Source organism: Microtus pennsylvanicus, chromosome 2 (assembly GCF_037038515.1).
Source record: "Microtus pennsylvanicus isolate mMicPen1 chromosome 2, mMicPen1.hap1, whole genome shotgun sequence".
NCBI classification, from domain to species: domain Eukaryota; kingdom Metazoa; phylum Chordata; class Mammalia; order Rodentia; family Cricetidae; genus Microtus; species Microtus pennsylvanicus.
Genome location: NC_134580.1, coordinates 64301749 through 64322275, shown reverse-complemented (window position 1 = coordinate 64322275; position 20527 = coordinate 64301749). Strand labels below are relative to the sequence as shown.

Below are 20527 nucleotides of genomic sequence, written 5' to 3'. Positions count from 1 at the left end.
CTTTTTTGCTTTGTTTTGTGATAAATCTCATTGCCTAGTTTCGGCTAACCTTGAGCTTGTAGTCCTCTTGCCCCAGATCATGGCCTTGGTGCTAAGGTTTTGACCATCATGCCTGGCTGAATTGCAGTAGCTTCGTGCTATGATATTTTCTTCAATTCAGTTTGCTGAAATAGATGATACTGTTATGCACCATAGGCTATTCCTCTTAGCTATCATTATTTGCTTGCTCTTAATACTTAGAATTAAACACTTATTAAGGCCATTTAATTAAAATAATAAATTGTTGGTTTGATTATCTAATTAGGTATTTGCTCTAAATTTTAAGATAAAAAGAAAAGAATAATTAAAATCCTATATTTGTTTTATTCATCAATTGACTATTAGAAGAAAACATTTAATTTTCATGTAATATTAGGTTAATGTTGTTTATAAATTGGAACAATTCATCAGTGGATGTCCATATACATTTCTTTCCTGTCTGAATTGACCATCTTTTCAGATCTTTCCACTAGGAAGCAGTCACTTTGATTTTTCAGTAATAGTTCATTTCTCTGAGAGCCTGCTTGCAGACTGACTTTGCATCCCATCCTGCTTTGACTGTGCATAACTCAGAGCATGACCCCTGACCTTGAGCTGACCAAGCTTCTGTCCTGAGGGGCTGTTTCAGGTGCTGAATGCCTTCTTCTTGTGTTGGGCCACTTTCTCTTTTTATTACTCAAGTCTTCCAAGATTAATCATTTTTCTGTCTACACTACCATGTGTTATGGAGGCTTTCTGTTAATTTCAGCCCCTCTGAGATCGTGCTTCTCACTATTCCCACAACTCCATGGCACCACCGTTTGCACAGCAACCTGTGAGTTTTTTCTCTTGGTTGTTTTCATTGACTTGTCAGCATCCCGACTGTGTTAGTTATTGTCATGTGGCTGTGACAGAAATATGACAGAAAAAAGGGAAGTCAGAACGATCTGTTTTGCCTCATGATTTCTGAGGGTTTTTGTCCATTATATTGAGGAGGGAATAATGGATTCATGGTAGTGGGAATGTGTGGTGGAGACTCCCAAATCACAATCCATCAGGAATTGAAAAATGAGTTGGAACCAGGTACCAGGCTACAAAGGCGTCTCCTAAAAGACTCACAGCTACTCAGAATAGCAGTACTTGCTAATGGGGAGCAAACATTCCAGACAGTAGACCTGTGGAGGGCATTTCAGATCAAAACCATAACATCTTTGCATTTAAAAATCCAATAGAAATTAGACCAACTATGTAATTCTTTACCTTCTATATAAAGGATTGAAGTTTGGCAAATTTTGCTCAGTGTTTGTATTTGTGCATGCATTTTAATATACATAGGGTTTCCCATATAGGCCAGGCCGGCCTGTAACTCTCAATCCTCCTGCCTTTGTTTGCCAAATACAGAGATTATAGACATATTCCAGCAACCCAGATCTGAATAAAATCTCATTGGAATATAGTTGTGCTTGTTCATCTAAATATTATTTGCGTCCACTTTTATTCCATAATGGTTGAATTGCCGTAATAGTTAAAACACTTGTTTTTATTACTATTTTTGTGAAAAAGTGATCATACTCATTCATGTGTTTGCCTTGTAACTCATTATATTGGCTTAGTCTGAGGCTCAAGAACTCTCCTGTGCTTCAAGTAATCTTCACTATAATTTATTTTCACTCTTTAAAGAATTATATTTTGAGAGTGTGTGTATGTATGTATGTGTAGGTATGTGTGTGTGTATGTGTGTATGTATATATGTGTGTGTGTATGTGTATGTATGTATGTGTATATATGTATGTGTATCACCATAAGGTCATGGCCTACCAGCAAAGTTTCAGCATGTCTGTCTCCAGCAGCAGCTCCATGGTTTCTTTCTGACTCCTCCCTTTTTTCCTCCCAGCATTCAGTTTAGTTTTCCACACCTCTTTAAGTTCTGCCCTATCAACAGGCCAAGGCAGTTTCTTTATTCACCAATGGTATTCACAGCATACAGAGGGGAATCCCACGTCATTTCTTTCTATATTTTCATCTAGTAATGTTTTAGATGTATCTGGGTTAATAAGGTCTTTGTTTAATACCATGCATGTGTTGCAGATTTCTGAATTACATACGTGGCTGCTGTTCAGTTGCAGTAATAGCTCTGGTTAGACTTTACCTGTTGTGAGTTTCAGGAGTTTAAACTTAGGCTATTACTAAGAAGAAAATGTGGCTATATTTGTGACCTTTTAATCACTAACAAACTACCCGAGGGACACAACTTAAGGGAGGAGTTGTACTTGGCTCTGGGGTTAAGAGACATTTTAAAAGTTCATTACACTTAGTGATGGACTGGGAAGCAGACAGAGTCAGGCTGGCAGGAGGAGTTGGTTTGACTTTTACAAGTTTGCCCCTAACTGCCTACTTCTACCAGCTGGGTCTCTGCCTTGCAACATATTCCCCTAAATAACAGCCGTTTTAGGAGTAGGTGTTTAAAACATAAAGCTGTAGGAAATTCAAACCTAACAATGACTGAAGGTGGCACATTAACTTTTCTTTCTTACTGTCTTGTAACTTTTTGACAAAATCTGGCCTGCTCTACAGTCCTCAAGCTAACAATGTTTCTTGGTATTTAAAACTGCCAAGGTGTTTCAAAAACATAAAACAACAACAACCATAATAACAACAACAGCAATTTTACAGAGACCACATGTCACCTATGAAGTGTTCGTTGTTTGGCTCTTTGTAGAAAAAGTTTACTGACTCGCAGCTCAACTTGACCTCCATTTCTTTCTGTAACAACCCTGGGAGCGACCAGAAGTACATTGTCCTTTATAATGAGAGCTGTGTTTAATAGTCCTCTACCTCATTCCTGAGTAATGTGGATCATATATCAAGAGACCGTTTGAATGTTGGCAGTATTAGGTGCCTGTGGATTGATAAGGTGTTTAGAGTGTCCTTCCAGTATTGCAGTTGAGTTATACTATGTTCTTTATTTTAAAAGGTACCCTGCTGACCTCTATTGTGGGCCTCAGAAGTTAATAAAAAAGTCACAGCTTAATTTTGGTGTCTCCAGTATAGCATCAACTCACTGATAGGTATAGGGTGCGTGGGGTGTAGCAGTCACAGGCTTGCTGTCAGCTTTCTCAGAGCAGCTGGAGAGGGATGAGAGACAAATGAGCATGGCCACCTTACAATGTAATTCTCTTCATGCTTAATCTACCAAGGGGACACTTTTGTATCGGACACTTGTTTCCTCCCTCTTTGCACTATTTGTGATGCTGTTTCCCTGTCCAGATGGAGATGGTTCCAGACAGCAGTACTGTCATTTTCCTTGGCCAGCAGCGAGGTTCTTACCAGTTAGCTCCTCTTGTGCCATCAGCACCGGTAACATGGGTGTTTGACCAGGTGTTTTTTGTTTTGTTTTTTCCTTTTCAGTTTGTGGCACATAATCTTTAGTTTTCAATCCTGCTACTTTCTAATAGAAGCAGTTAGGCCAGGGCAACCATTTATGACAGACACATCCAAAACAGTGTTGACCAGAATGGAAGTGGCCTTGAAGTCTGCACTGCATGTGGGGCTGTAGTTGGACAATTGTAGTGCTGTTTACAGACACCGTGAGCTCTAGTTCTGTGTCACTATCGGTGAACCTCCGTGTGTGACAGGAGATTCCATGAGCTCTAGGTCTGTGTCACTATCGGTGAACCTCCGTGTGTGACAGGAGATTCCATGAGCTCTAGGTCTGTGTCACTATCGGTGAACCTCCGTGTGTGACAGGAGATACCGTGAGCTCTAGTTCTGTGTCACTATCGGTGAACCTCCGTGTGTGACAGGAGATTCCATGAGCTCTAGGTCTGTGTCACTATCGGTGAACCTCCGTGTGTGACAGGAGATTCCATGAGCTCTAGGTCTGTGTCACTATCAGTGAACCTCCGTGTGTGACAGGAGATTCCATGAGCTCTAGGTCTGTGTCACTATCGGTGAACCTCCGTGTGTGACAGGAGATACCATGAGCTCTAAGTCTGTGTCACTATTGGTGAACCTCCGTGTGTGACAGGAGATACCGTGAGCTCTAGGTCTGTGTCACTATCGGTGAACCTCCGTGTGTGACAGGAGATTCCATGAGCTCTATGTCTGTGTCACTATCGGTGAACCTCCGTGTGTGACAGGAGATTCCATGAGCTCTAGGTCTGTGTCACTATCGGTGAACCTCCGTGTGTGACAGGAGTGTGTTGTTAACTTCAAGTGGTTAAGTTTTTCTCCTAGGTTTAGCCAAATGTGCTTGAGGCAAATGTAGCAGAATGCCAGAGGCTGGGTAATTTATAGTAAACAAGGTATTTGTTGGCTCATAGTCCTGGAAGGATACATTTGCTAGAATATAAAAGTTTATTGTCATCCATTGTCCAGTTACCCACTTCTTTTCAGTCTGTGTGGTATTTATTTCCCTTACTTATCTATTCTTACTGGGAAATTCAGAAGAGTGACTCGCAGGCCTCAGATGTGACCATGAATTAGACACCACAAAATGCTTTTGCTAATGAAACATTGCTGTAGTTAGCTTATGACTATGCTTACTAATCTCTTTTTTTTGAAAGTCATAGACACTTTCTTGTTCTGTAATAACACAAGGGGGAAATAGAACCACCCTTGAGTAGCAGTTGATAAACAAGACTCTTCGTTTGAGAAAGATGTTCAGTTGCTATGCATTTCCATTATTTTTCTATGTCTGAACATACTGCAGAGACATAGAAACTCACATGCCTAAAGCCACGTTACTCTTATGTTCTATAACCGTGTCATTTGCAGGAGGACTGTTGTTGCCATAGAAACTGGCTCTGCCCCAGATAAATGGGGTGCTAGTCCGATACCATAAATCTTTATTCCAGTCTTCATTATAAGGATGGTTTTCATGTGCTTTCAACCAGAATTCCTTGTCCCAGGTTCTTAGTGTGGTTGATTACATCCTACTCAGCACTGTGCAACATCCTTATCTCCTCATGTCTGATTACAGCCTGAGGAGCCTGTCCTTCACTGAGAAGAGAAGTAGCCAATTTGCTTCAACATTCGAATGGTTCTTTCTGCACTTGATAAATGATAAGGAAACCTGCAGGCCATGGCATGGTGATTTTTATCATAAGGGCCCTGTAATAACTTTCAGGGTTCAGGGAGTCAGTATTAGTATCTTTGTCCATGCTGTTGACAGAGGAGTCTGTTCAAGTGCTGGCTATTTTCTTATGGTATAGTCAGGTCCTCAAGATTTAAATTCTAGCTCTCCCCAACCTCCTTCCCACCCATGCCTCTGTCGTGTTTCCTTGCTTATGGTATTTCACCATGCTGCTTACATTCTGAAAATTTATTGTTTCTTTAGTGGAAAATGTGGCTATAAAATTTTGTGTGATTTATCATTATGGTGAGTAATTACATTAATAGGAATAACAATTTATTGGCTTGTTTTATAATTTTACGAAAGGCAAATATTTTTTTTAAAAAAACTATATAAAGGAAAGTAAGGTAAAACTATGAGGAATTTAGATGATATAACAGAGACCCTCATCAGAGCAAGGACTGAGTTCCCAAGATCCAGTTGAAGGGCAGAAGGAGGGAGAAGACAAGCAAGGAAGTCAGGACTGTGAGGGGTTGGTCCACCCACTGAGACAGTGTGCCTGATCTAATTGGAGCTCACCAAATCCAGCTGGACTGGGACTGAAAGAGCATGTGATCAAACCGGACTCTCTGAATGTGGCTGACAATGGGGGCTGACTGGGAAGCTATTGATAAAGGCTCTGGGTTTTATTTCTTCTGCTTGTACTGGCTTTTTGGCTCCCTAGTCTATTTGGATGCAAAGCTTCCTAGGCCTGGATGTAGGGGGGTAGGGCCTTGGACTTCCCACAGGGCAGGGTTTCCTGCCCTCTCTCAAGCCGGGAGGGGGTGGGAGGAGAGTGAGGGGGGAGCGGGAGGGGAATGGGAGGAGGGGAGGAAGTGTAAATTTTTGAATGGAAAAATAATAATAATTAAAAAAACAACCAATGGTATTTTTTTTTAAAAAAAATAACACATGGCTTTTAGACATAAAGCAAAGAAAACCAGCCTACAAATCACCATCTTAGAGAACCTAGGTAACAATGAGGACCCTAAGAGAGACATACATGGATCTAATCTACAAGGGAAGTAGTAAAAAAACAAGATCTCCTGAGTTAATTGGGAGCATGGGAACCATGGAGAGGGTAGAAAGGGAGGGGAGGAGAGGAAGAGGAGAGTAGAGAAAAATGTAGAGCTCAATAAAATCAATTAAAAAAAAAGCACAGAACCTCAAGACATTTGCTTTTTAAACTTCATTGTGTTAGTTGTTCTCCAGCACCCCGTGAATTCTTAGTCAAATAGCTTTTAACATTTGCTGCAAGTAATGGTCTTAATGCAGTTATGAAGAGTTCATTATTAATTCGTTAATTCTAGATAATTTTCATTAGTATAAGGAAACTTCACAATTAAAAAGATTCTTTTACTGTGTGTTAGAAAAATATATCTCACTTGATTTTAAATATTACCTAAAATAATTGTTGAGTAAAAACTTGGCTATACAACATTACTTTCTCAAAACTATAGAGATGGTTACAGAAAAATGTTAATAATGATGCCAGATATTAAGTGTTTTGTTACGTGCCAGGCACCCTTTTGAGTGCTTGATATCTCTGTTGCTTCAGATGGTGTCACATCATTAGAGGAAGGGACACTGGACACTGGAGCACAGGGCGTCACATGACGTCACGCCTTGTACACTGCTGTGTCTACTCTGTTAGCACTGTTGCCCTGCCCATTGCTGCCTCACCAGTAAAGGATGGTGCCGTCAGAGCAGCGTAGCTGATAACCTAGTCTATACTGTGGAGCTGTGGCACTGCATTCAGAAATCTCACAATATAATTTTAGCAGTAAATGAAGCATTCTCATTTCCTTGTATTTTGGACACAAACAATGCTTCCTTTTCTTTTCTTTTTTTTTTTTTTTAAAGAGTTGCAGTATAGTTAGCTATCACGATGGTTTTGTACCACTTTTGCACCTGCTGCTGTTGAAAGGGAATGGTCAGTTTATAAGTATTAGGAGTTAGGTTCTTTTAGGTCATTCACAACTGTGTTATAAAGTATTTGACATTTTATGATTTAACCTCTTAGCAAACATCACGTGACATTAGCAGCATGGTGCAGTGAGAGCTCTCATAGGAATACTTAGAATGGTAAGGACGACTTTGGGTCTGTGAGGCTGTGTGGGCTTGACGTGACATTTATTTGATATGACCTGCGACATAACCGTTGCATAACCAAGATGTGCTTGTAAGTACTATGCAGATGGGCTTCTACAGAAACAGCAAAAATAAAATCTTGAATGTGTTCGTTTACTGGGAAAATAATACTTCGTAGAAACATATGGAAGCATTTTTACATTTTTATTTCATTAAATGAGCCTTTTACTTTCTAAGTATTTTTATGATTGTTTGAGTTAATATGTCATTTACCTCATATTTTCCAAGCTTAGTGCAATGGTAACTTACACGGGAAGTACTGAGATATGTTGGGAAACATCCAGCTTACATTTAGAAGAACCGTGTATGTCAGAACTAGAGTCGATGCTATGGCAAGTTATGATTGGATGGCTTGCATTCTTCAATTATTAATAATAAGAGCAGCCACAGCTAATTCTCTTAATTTTATGGTGGGTCTCATGAGGCTTTGTATAGAGTGGTTATTTTCTTTTTACTCAAATTATAAAATTGCAGAACATTGAAGGAAAACACGAGAACAATGTGACTTTAATTTTTTCAATCTTTTTAATCTTCTGCCTTTATATATAAATTTTATGAGGTTTTTATTTACTATGCATATACCATTTTATTTTATGCTTTTTATAATATTTGAAAATTTCTCTTTTTTGATGGTCACAGTAGCATTGTCTTTCTCACTGTTGACAGACAGACATTTTTTGCAGACTGTTTCTAGCTCTCATTGCATCTTCTCTTCTGCGATGGAGCAGTGATGTGGAATGATACGTATACTGTCTTCCCTCGGCTTTAATAGTGAGTAGCCATGATTTTATCATCTTTAGCTTTAATAGTGAGCAGTCCATGATTTTATCATCTTTAATAGTGAGTAGTCCACGATTTTATCATCTTTAGCTTTAATAGTGAGCAGTCCATGATTTTATTACCTTTTAGTTCCATCTGTAGCATGTGGCTCCCTTCCTTTGTGTCCTTGACTGAGGAAGGAGCACTTTGAACAGTTGCCTCTGTAGCTTCAGGTAACACCAGTTCTGACAATTGGTGTATTTAATTGTGTATCTTGGAACCCCTTCTAGGAGAAATTTGATAAAAAATCATTCAGATGTGACAAGGTATATAAAATTCACGGTTGAAAGTGAAACACCACGTTCCTTTCTAACTGGGACTGTTGTAATGTGTCTGCGTAGACTTTCTGCCCTCACTGTAGCTTTAGTGATAGGGCTACACAGGGATTTTGGTTATCTGCTGGTCCTTCTACTGCAAGACACATTGGAACTTCACTTTCTGCATCAGCCCATTATCATTTCATGGCTCATTTTAGAAACTTTCTTTCTTGAGCCCCTTCTGAATAACGGAATGACAGTGTTTATGATATTGGACATTGTTTTCTAAGTAATAATTGTTAATATCAGTTTTACTTGGAGTATAGCAAGAGAGGTTCTCACAAACCAAGATGGTTGGTGTTGGTGATATTTCCTATTTAATCAATTTGCCATCCTTAAATCACACTCTTTGCCCAAATGTTCATACTTTTGTAATTAGTTTTACTTGTGAATAGTGCTGTGGCCTGGGCTCTGTGTAAGGAACCAGCACCATGGGCAGTTCAACTTTTCCTCCTTATCATTACTTCCTTGGAGAATTTCAAAGCAAGTTTCCCAAGAGCTTTGACTAAAATAATATCCATAATAAAATTGATGCATTCATTGTTCTAGTTGGAAGTAGTTTTTAAATATGAAGACAAAATGAGGATATTTTCAACTTATTAATGCCATAAGGTTAAACAATTTTATATATATACTTGGCAATGGTTTCCTTACTTGTAAAATTGCCTCTTTTTGTATTAATTTTGTATTTCAATTTCTAATTCTTTACACCAAAAGACTATTTTTTAAAGTTAGGATCAGATTTTAATAACATAATAAAAATAAGTTGTTTTGTTAAAAATATGAGAATAGATTGCTGAATCTCATCATTTAGATTTTCTGTTTTGGTGACCAGTTGAGCTAGTAGTATTTATATTTTTATATAAGATTTTGTTCTGATATATTTCATATTTCAGTACTCATACCACTAAGTGATTATCGAGTTTCTTTGTCCATGATGACCACATAAGAACTCTTTGTACTTTGGGCGGTACTGTTAGCGGGTTCCTTGCTACAGTGAATAAACAGATGACCTCAGCCCTTAGCCAGCCTTCCATTGCCGCTGCTGACCCAGTGCTTAGGCTGTAATTCTATGCTGCCGACCCGGACCCAGGGGACTGTAGGCAATTTTAAAGGTGTGGAACCAAGCCATTTCTCCCTTGGACTCATTTCCACTTTTATTTCCTATGGGACAGCTAGCCGTCCTTTAAAATTGTTGAGTTTTAAAATTGTTCGCCTAGTCTGTGATTACTGTGTGCAGTAGTTTTAGCTCCGTTTTAGCTCACTGATTTTAAGTATGGCTGAACTGTTAGTGTTAAACAGTTCTCAGAGTTGAAATTTATAGTTTATCATGTGCTTTTCTGTTACACACTTTATTCTCTCTGGGTGTATGTTTTTCATGGATTACTTTTATTTTATGCTTATAGAGTAAAACTTTTTGACCTGATTTTTGTACAAGGAGTGTGTGAACTAACAGGTTATAAGAAGTTGAAAAGAAATTTAATGAGTTGTAAAATCCAGTGCTTCATTTTTCCTTGGTAACTAATATGTTATTTGTGAGGAAGTTTCCTAAAAGATTCCAAATGAGTAAGCCTCCTGTTTGCCTAGTAGCTTTCCATTTTAACACCAATAATTACCACTTTTAAACAAATTGAATTTTATTCCCTAAGAGGGATAAAGATATTTTTGGAGTATGTGAATGTTTGGGGCTTAACTATGTTAACCTCAGTTATTTAACCTCACAGGTAAAGTATATCTATATAAAAACCATATGTTTATAATAAGAAATTTGCTCTCAGTTTAGTTTGTTTTTTTTCTCATAAAATTATAGAATTTAATTTTTAGGTTGTTTTTTTTTTTTTAACCTTCTGAGACAGTATCTCATAACCCAGGCTGGCATCAGACTTGAGCAACACTCCTTTTTCAGTTTCTCGAGTGCTGGTATTATGACTGTGAAAAATTACGTTAATCTGAATATTTTATTTGACCTGATGTATTAGTCTAAGTAATTGTATTTGTAAATATGAAAAAGCCATAGGTTGTCTGAGCTGCATCTTAAAGAGGCAAACTCATCATAAGCCCTGAGCAGTGTGTTAAGTGCTGCTCCACGTTCAAAGGGAAGCCACAGAACAGAATATAAGCTTGGTTGAATTTGTGATTTCATAGACGAGTTGACATTTTTTAGCTCTCTGTCTCTGTGTGTGTGGCGGAGGGGCAGGCACATAACATAACGTAGCTCTTTTCATCAAGATGCTTGATGTAAATGAATGATATGTTCTGTGAAGGATAAACATTTTATTTATAGATATAAGGAGTGCTATTTGAAACTGTCAGGATTCCTAGAAAACAGACATTGAGATGAGATCATATTGAAAACGAACTGGGAAGTCATACTTCTGGGAAGAAAAAGCGGATTATAGTTTTAGACAGAGTCATTATGTTTTGAAACAGATTTGATAGGAGTCTCTGCTAGTACAGAAGGGAACTCTCAAGACAAGGCAGTGGAGGAGATGGACTGTGGTGTGAATGTCTAGTTGCTTCTGTCAGCATCACTCAGACATAACTGTGCATTTCCCTGGCAGGAGTATGCCTTTGTCAAGTAGTTGGAGACAAACTCTGTAGGACTGGAGGCTTTGGGACAGTTAAAATATTTGCAATTAGAGTGTTCTTGTTGAAAGGTAATTGAAGGATCATATCTGTGTCTGCACAGGAATGAAGGTGTGCTGGATATGAGTATGAAATTATTCAGCGAGTCCCTAAATACTGTTTGATATTTGTTCTGTGCTAGGGATCATGCTGGGCATACATGGTGGGAGCAAAACAGGTATCTTCCTATTTTCATATAGTATGAAGACAGGAAGAATTTTTTCCTTGGGTATATATAGAGTTTATTTAGTGGGCTATGTAGTGTGAGGGGAAGGGGAGAGAGAGAGAGAGAGAGAGAGAGAGAGAGAGAGAGAGAGAGAGAGAGAGAGAGAGAGACAGAAACTGCCTCTCCAGAGGGCAGACAGAGGACAGAGGAAGAATGTTTCAAGCTGATGAGAAATGGGTTACAAAGGACCTATTCTGAACAAGATGTAACAATAACAGAAAAGAGGCAATGTTGCCTAGAGTTTTTAGGAAAAGGTGTATGTGCATGTATCTGAATAGCAAAATGAGGATAGAGATTTTAATAGTAACTATTTTCTAGAGCCCTTGAAAACATGAGAATTTTATAATTCTAATGCAGTGGAAGTCGTCAGTTTTAATCAGAAAGAAGGCCATTGCAGTTTAATTTATGAATTAGAACATTAACTGTTGCTCAGCAGTTTCTGTTTTGAATATTCTGGATACAACTGTATCTTGATTTCTGGCTTACCATGTTATGGGGATCCTACCAGAGAAGTCCATTTCGATACAGTTTCTCATGAATTGAAAGTCTTTATTTCAATTGGCCTGGACTAAACTCAGGTATTCAGGACCCAAGTGTAGCTTAGAGTGTTTAGAGCAAGGGGCTTTTAAAGGCAAACCCATATCCTGTTATCTTTCTAGGCAGCTGCAGGGGGAGGTTTTGTGGAAGCCAGCAGTTTAACAGAAGCCAAGATAAAATTAGCTGGGTCATCTTTTACCTTTAGTTCTTTCCCACAAGGTTTTTTATTAAGGAGATCAAATTCTGGTCAGACTCAAAATGTCCTCAGCAAGAATACAAGATGAAGGAACTTCTGCAGTGTCTTACCCTGTCACAACTATAGCATGTATTTACTTCAAGAATTCTGTATGTCTGGAGACTTCCTTGATTTCCACATTATTCATTGATGAAAGGCCCCAATTGAACCCAGAGCTCACAGAATTGGCTAATTTATTAGCCCAGGGTTCCCCTGCCTCTGCCCTAGAATATCAGGCCAGCTGCCGTATTTGCCTAGCATTAATATAGGTGGTAGGGAATCTCTGAACTATAGCATCACACTTAAATGACAAAAGCTTTAACCCCTGAGCCATCTCCCCAGCTTCAGGTAACTCTAGTTCTGCTGGAAGCAGCCAGCCTCCTCCTAGAAGTCTTAATAACTTTTGTTTTCCTGGCTCTTCTTCATTCTCATCCCTCCCTGATGTAGCACTGTTTCCACCAAGCTCTATGTTATCTCTGAATAGCCTTTCTTAGTTATTTCCTCTTGTTGATGGGGCCTCTTTGTTGCCTGCCGCACTCCAGGTCAGTCTGTCTTCTTATCTTTTTCTGGTTATCTTAAAAAAAAAAAACCTTCATATCATTTCTTTGGATTATCTATAAGAGCCCTTTTCATTATAATTTTATACATCTTGCCCTACTGTTTTCATAGTTTTTATCATATTTCATTGAAATGTTTTATTTAGTATCAGTCTATAAGTTAATGTAAGACAACCATGGTAGAAATAACAGTATGTGTAGATAGGTGGCAGAAAACAAACATGTTTGGAAAGGATCTATTACAGCTCTGGTATTTCCTAGTTTTTAAATTTAGGGAACATGTTAAGTGCTACCATTACTTCTTGCTCGTCTTGGTGGGCATGGGAGAGAACAAGTGGTGACGAGCCAAGGTCAGGCCATGATGCTGCTCTGTTGAGCTTTGAAGAAAGTGTTAATTTGGACCAGTAACAGGTAAAACTACCTTGTTTCTGTTGGAAGTCTTTCTTTGATGTATTTTGTCATTGCTTTGGTGGAATAAAAAGTTGAAGGATGAAATTTATATTACAAAAACAAAGATTTTCTAAGTTATTACTTCATGTGAAAACTAAAAATATCTACCATATTAAAATATTCCATTTTTACATTGACAGTTATTGGCCAGTTTATGTTACTTCACAAGGAGAAAGTGCTCAGAAACTGACTGGTCTCTGCAGTCAACTGTCAGTTTTTAAATCTACTGTGTGTGTGTGTGTGTGTGTGTGTGTGGTTACCTTTGTGTCATGGCACATGTGTGGCGGTCAGAGGACAAGGAGTTGGTTTTCTCCTTCCACCATATGGGAACTGGGGAGCAACTTAGGTCCCTAGGTGTGGTAGCAAACACCTTTACCTGATGCTTCACTGTTCCTTTAAAAACTCTTAAAATCTCCCCATTTATTTATTATTTATTTATTTGTTTGTTTGTTTATATGTGTGTGTCAGACGGAGGGAGAGACAGACTGTAATATATATATGAAAACAAGCTATCTTTTTTTCATTAAACATACTACTCCCTTCCCTTCTTCCATTCCCTCCACACACCCTCTCACCCTACCCCCATCCAATCCTCAGAGAGGATAAGGCTCATTGCTTTGTGGATGGTCCAAGGCCCTCCCTACTATATCTAGGTTGCGCAAGATATCCATCCAAAGAAATAGGTTCCCTAAAGCCAGTATAAGCAGTCGGGATAAATGCTGGTTGCCATTGCCAGTGGCTCCTCAGTCTGCCCCAGCCATTCAACTGTCACCCACATTCAGATGGACTAGTTTGGTCCTATGCTTGTTTCCTTCCCAGTCCAGCTGGAGTTGGTAGCTCCCATTAGCTCAGGTAGACTGTTCCATTTAGAGTTGAGCACTCCATGGTCACTAAATGGATACTGTTACAGTGATGTAGGTAGCACCCCCAAGTCAAGCTTCCTGTATTTTTGTTCTTTGGACCCTCTCTTTGAGCCTGGGCTGTCTCTGTGATGTGCTTTTCACTAGTAGATTGTGGGGAAGGTGATACTGCTCTTTCTAAGGCTGGGTTGTAAAAAAGCATTGAGGTTTCTGACCAGATCACTTGGATGGTATACTTTGAGAATATATAGATGTCTCAGCTATTGAAACAAAGGTGTCAGATACACTAGTCCAGTTTAGATCTCATGTGTTCCAGGCTTACCCACTTATTTGATGGACAGCAGCTTCATGAGAGAACCAAGTAGTTACAACATAGTACCTAAAAGTCATTGAGCTGTAACAGTAACAGAAAAGATGATGTCTTAAACCACCAGATTTTTGGAATAGTTATGCAGGAATAAATAGCTGGCACAGATAATTTTAATTTAGACTTGTTTTCCCCCCCTTTATTGATTTTTGTTGAGCTTTACATTTTTCTCTGCTCCCCACCCTAGACTTGTTTTTAAGGGGGCTGGAGAGATGGCACAGCAGTTAAGAGCACTTGCTCCTCTTTTAGGGGATTTGAGTTCAGTTTCCAACAACCATGGTTGGCAGCTCACAACTCCCTGCACCTCCAGTTCCAGGGATCTGACTGCCTCTTGTGGTCCTTCTTTAACACTTACACATAGGGGGCACATGTGCATATCCATGCCACGTGCGCTCAAATATAATATAAATCTTAAGAATGATTGTTTACAAAATATATTTTTCATAGAAATTAAGAAACATGATAGTCTTTTTATCCTCACCATTTGACACTTTTTGGAATGTGGTAGTTTGTGCCGAAGGACACCATGTCTTGTGAGAATTGCAGTTAGAGAGATATTCTAAGGTGAAGACTCCATCTATAACTAACTTGAAGCATTTAAGGCTAGAAGAAGTGTTATAGACTTGTGAATCACATCATAAGGACACAGCAGTAATACAGGGACCCAAGTTAAGTTCAGATATTTCCTGTTTCTATCCAGACAAAACCAATAGAGTAAGATTGAAGATAACCTCACTTTAAAGGAATTTCAGTAAGCATAAGCATTTCCTTCCTTTCTCATGTGCAGGAGGGTGAGAGGCCACTGAAGTGAGGTAGTAGTGGATAGGCTGCAGGACGGGGAGATCTGTATCGACCAGAGTCATCTGGAAGACCCGGGGTACGTTCCAGATACAGGAAAGCACACATTCCTTGTGTGACTGACTCCTGTTTCTTGATTACCAACTCTTTGACCTCAAGTTCAGTGGAGAGCTGTGTATTAGGCATAATGCATTCAAGCTCATTTTCTAAGTTATCTTTCATGTTTTGTCAACTGCCAGGTGGACTCTGAGCATTTGGGAGGAAATGGAGTTACTTATAATTATTGATGGCCTGAAGTGCTTAACAGATATTTTAAAGAGTATTAATAAGGTCAAACTCAATTAGGTCAGGGTCTTCCACATGATAGCGAGGAGACCATGTCTTGTATGTTCATGTACTTCCCGAGTTTGTTTAGGCCTGTGTACTTGTGCATCACGTTTGAGAGCTCAGTGTTTTATTCGTGTTTGTAGTTTAGGAAAGGAGTTAATTTAAGGCAGTTAAATGTTGTCCAACGCATATTTTAAGCTTTATTATCTTAGATTAAGAATTATATCTTATATATAAATAGCAAAGCAGAATTTTAAATATACAGCTAAATGTATAACTGGTATGTTAAGATATAGTGATTATAATTTGTAATATTATAAGCATTATATCCATGATATAAATTATAATAGTGAAAATCTACTTTGTAAAGCTACTCACATTTTGCACTTAAATACATTTATGTATAAATTTTATTATATTTAAAAGTAAAAACCAATTTTACTTTTCTTCAGCCATTCCAAAAAAACTTAGTAAGCACACTTTACTTTAAAAATGACACAGTCCTTCAGTTATTTTGCAAAACTAGCATAATCATAAATTTCCTATCCATGATTTTTTCCAAAACTACTAACCCATATTGTTCTCTCTGGACCTGTTCTTAGGATGACTAACTCAACTGCTCAGATCTCCCTTTATGTGTTTGATGGAGCACTTGGCTTGCTGGGGCCCAGCTGTGTGTTTATGTGCATTGCACACCTGCAGGGGCCTGACAAATGGCTGTACTGTGCAGAGGATACAAAATTACCCTGGCAGTGCTGCAAATAAGGAAGTTTCTGTTTTGAAGTCCATATGTGTGTGTGCTTGAGATGCCAGCTGGTGTATTTATGCTGCATGCACAGATGTAAAAGTGCCAACTGATTTTATACCAAATGAAGTCTAACCTGCTTCTATGTACTTTGTGTCAAAGTTATGAAGTGGTATGAATGTTCTTACAACTTAGGTCTTTCAAAGTAAAAGCCGCTATTAAAATTATGAATGCAGGACATGACGAGAATAGAGGATAGTTACATAATGAGAATGTTACTGCTTTACCATTAGGTAAATAAAGTCTTGATTTATTATAACCATTAATGATGTGTATCCTCTTTGGTGGCTAGCACAAATTGGCTCCGTGTTGAATTGCATTTATGGAGACTGAAATGTGAAGGTCAAATTTATAATAGCTACTTAGTACAAAGGCTTTACTTTGCCATTTATAAAACTATATTTAACTTTAAAAATTGAACTGATAATAAGTTCTTGACAGTTTTACTACGTGTATTTAAAGTAAATTCGATTTCAGTTTTTATAAATACCAGGAATAGTATTTTCTAAGTTTAGGAATAATTTAAACCTACATAAAATAAAAGTAAAACCAACTCTTTAATCAAACCTTTGAAAGAGGTATCAATCAATTCTTTTAACATATGTTCTCTAACTAAATGAAGAACCGAAGATTTCTTGGAAATTGATCTTCTAATTAATATTTGACAGTGAGTTGCCTTGTGTCTGTTATGACTGAGGAATTGGAAGTGGATTTGAAACTGTAAAGTTTATGCTTATTCCAGCCATACTTCCTAAAAAAACTACTATAACTCTCCAGTTAAACATTTTTAGCATTCAGTTGGCTTCTAGTATTAATTAGATATATTTCAATTAAGCCATTTAAAAATATTAGCTTTTACTATATTTGAAATCGGTAAAATTAAAACTTGTAACTATTTTATGCAATCATTTGAATAGCATTTTAGTCAGCATGTCTTCATTTTCATCATCTGGTGTGGTATGCTTTTTTGTATAGACAGGGATATATATATATATATATATATATATATATATATATATATATATATATATATATATGATATAATTTTTAACATGATTTTACCTGAAATCTTACTTTCATTGACTTTCAGCAAATGTATAACTTTTAGCCTTTTATATGAACCTTAAAAATTTGACTTTTGACTTAACCAGGTTTCTCAATTCATGCTGACAGTTTGATGTGTGATAAGTTTGTGTAATGAGATAGAAAGATAGAATAGAAACTTTGCCTCTTAGTGTCTGACCTGAGCGATACAATGTTTCTGATAAGGCATATAATTTGTCATATAACATAGTGTGGAATAGCTATATGAGCTTGGTCTGGGTAAAGACGGAACGACAGGAAGATAGGTTGCTCGACCTTTAGTTTGCATCAGTTTTTCCACCAGAGAAGTGGAACATTAATTTCAGTTAAATATTGTTGTGGATCTTTAGATAATGAACAAAGGAGCCTTTCTACATGCAGTGTGTGGAGCATGTACGCTGCGGTCAGTGAGACGGAATATTTCTTTCACAGCAGCAGTGGTAATGGTCTGAAATATTTCTTTACGGAGAGGTGTGTCAGCTGGCATGAGGGTGGGAAAACTATTGTCATGCACTGCTTCCTAAGGGATATTTTCAAGAGAGAACCAAACTCTGTTTTTCACAGTGAAAAGACAGAAGCTTTTGCTACTCATTTGAGAGATTATGTTCCATATATTATGAGGTTATTTAGTATCGGGGCCAACTGCCTTTCGTAGGATATCACTTCAAACACTGTTGCCGCCACTGCAGGTTGCAAGCACATGATTGAAGGCTTCTAGTTCTCAGCTCCTGCACAGATGTCTTTCAATAGCTGTAGCCAGTAATTTCTTCAAATTGCTCACTTTATCAGCAGCACATGTCATCAGGCCTGAAGCGGTTGCTCGCGTCAGGCTGCAGGATCTTTAGCTTACAGACGCAGCTGCAAACAGGTGAACAGGCAGAAAGTAATTTGTGTAGCTTGGTGGCTGTCAGACGAAAGACAGGCAATCTGTGTTTAAAACAGATTGCAGGCCTGTATGGGCCAGACGAAAGGGATTTCTCCAACTGCAAATAATTCTGAGGTTAACATATTTTCTTTTCTGCCATTAGGTGATTTGTTAAAATTTGAAACAATGAACATTATAGATCTGCACAGAAATTGGAGACAAGATGAAAGAGAAAATCACTTACTAAATAGGTTTATATCTGTCCTTCCAGAAAGCATTCAGGCTATAGAATAATTCTTTGATACTTATGAGAATGTAAGTCTTTAAGTTACATTAAAAATTACTGCTATTAAAAAACAATGCAACCAGGACAAGATAATTTTATGAAAACATTTAATTTTAAGATTATTATATTGTAAATGTCAAACATTGTTTAGTGTTTTGTGTAAATTTTTTCTAGTGTATTTAAGAAGTAGTGTATTCTAGTTATGTTTCAGAAAACTTGAATATAAAAAGCTCTAAAACAAAAACTTTCATGAGGAAAAGACTTCCAGACAATATGTATCTAAAAACTTCTTTTTGGTTTCATTTTCTTGGACTATTAGAACATGGAGTGGAAGGGTACTTGCTTTCATTTTTTTTTAAAATAGGCATACCTTAGAAAATTGTTTCGTAATAGTGTTAGTATTGAGAATAGTCCTCATCTTATCCATAAATCTTTTTCATTTTTTTAAAACATTTTTTTTTTTTCTGTGTAACTTTGGCTGTCCTGGAACTTGCTCTGCAGACTAGGCTAGCCTTGAGCTCAGAGCTGCCTGCCTCTGCCTCGTCCATGTTGGGATTAAAGGTGTGACCACCATTTCCAGATGTGAGAAATACTAATATTGATGAATTATCTTATGAGATTCTCACGTCAGTGTTAGGCTATATAAGTGCAGTCTCTACACAGAACAGCAAAACAGTATAAAGAAATTGGTTCATAGTTTTTTGAGTATCTCATTATAAATTATAAAATTATAAAACATGCATATATAGTGTCATGTGCACTCATATTCATGTGATTAGGTGTTTCAAATATACATGCCATGGATGCACCCATTAATTAGTTCACTCATGTCTGTGTGGCACATAAGAAGTAAACAAGAGCTCATGCTGTTATCTCCCGGACTGCCTTGATTCGTAACCCTGAGTGAATGTGTGCTGAGTTTTCCACTTTTGTTTTTTTATTTCAAAATTAATTATAGATAATGACTATGTATAATATTTTAAAACAGTTTTATGTATGTAATCTGATGCTGGTTTTGTTTATATTATGTGACTTTGGGCAAGTTGTTAATTGTCTACTTAGTATTTTAATGACCACAATACCATTTATCTAAGTCATTGTTTATGCCATATTAAAAATCATGTCAAGTGTTTTGTCTTGAAAGCATTTCCACAACGCACGGAGGGGAAAACCCTATACAGGGCCTCTTATTCTGGAGTCTCTGGGTCTACAGCCCTACCTTTACCTCCTTTGTGTAAGATTGTTGATGTTCCATATACGTGAGCATGTGTCTGTCTATGTCTTTGCAGGCCTTTTTCTGTTGTGCAGACAGATCCAGAGAGAGGACATTGGGTGCCGTCCTCTATTGCTCTCTACCTTGTTTGTTCAGACAGGGTTTCTCATAAAACCTGACCTCTAGTCTGGCTGGCCAGAGAGTTTCTGAGATCAGCCTGTATCTTTTCCCAATACACATGGTCTGGGTGGCTGGGAAACTAAAGTGCAGTCTCTGTCTACAACAATCCTTGGATTTTTTACTGGAGATTCAAACATTGTCTTTCCTGTTCAAAGAGCAAGTGTCGTTACTTACAGACCCTTCTCCTCATCCTTTAGAAACTGATCTCCAAAGTTACCACGGCCACCACCACCATCTAGCAGGCTCATTTAGACTCAGGACAAAGTGTGGCCCATAAGTCACACCCAGCCTAGCACCTATGTCTGACTGTAATGAAAGCAATCATTATTATTTAGTTTTTGGCTCAGTTATGTTCTTTGTCTACTGTGTGTAACAGTAGTAGAACTGAAGAAGTATAACAAATTCTACATATTGCAAATTTATCTTTAGCCTATTAGAAAAAACATTTGCTGGCGTTCGGTGTAGACTGAGCTCTTTTTAAGAAAAGCTTCACTTAATTCTGGATTTCATGTTTTGTGGTTTTGCTATGTTCTTTTGTGTCCCTGATTCATATTGATTAATATGCTAGATTTCTCTTGTGTTTTATTTCATGCCGAATATATTACACCTATTTAAGATGTGCGTCATGTTTGTACCTCTTTGAATTTTTCAGCACCTGTCATGGGTGTTTTGCACTAGTTGTTTAGGACTGTGAC

At 37.8% G+C, this 20527-nt stretch overlaps 1 protein-coding gene and 1 pseudogene across 12 annotated transcripts in view; one reads left to right on the top strand and one right to left on the bottom strand.

The window, feature by feature from the left end:
* The window catches only part of Vps13b (vacuolar protein sorting 13 homolog B), a 463403-nt gene that overhangs the window by 73234 nt on the left and 369642 nt on the right, over positions 1 to 20527 (top strand). The gene's annotated exons all lie outside the window — the stretch shown is intronic.
* LOC142845216 (gametocyte-specific factor 1 pseudogene) lies at positions 4688 to 5180 on the bottom strand (annotated as a pseudogene).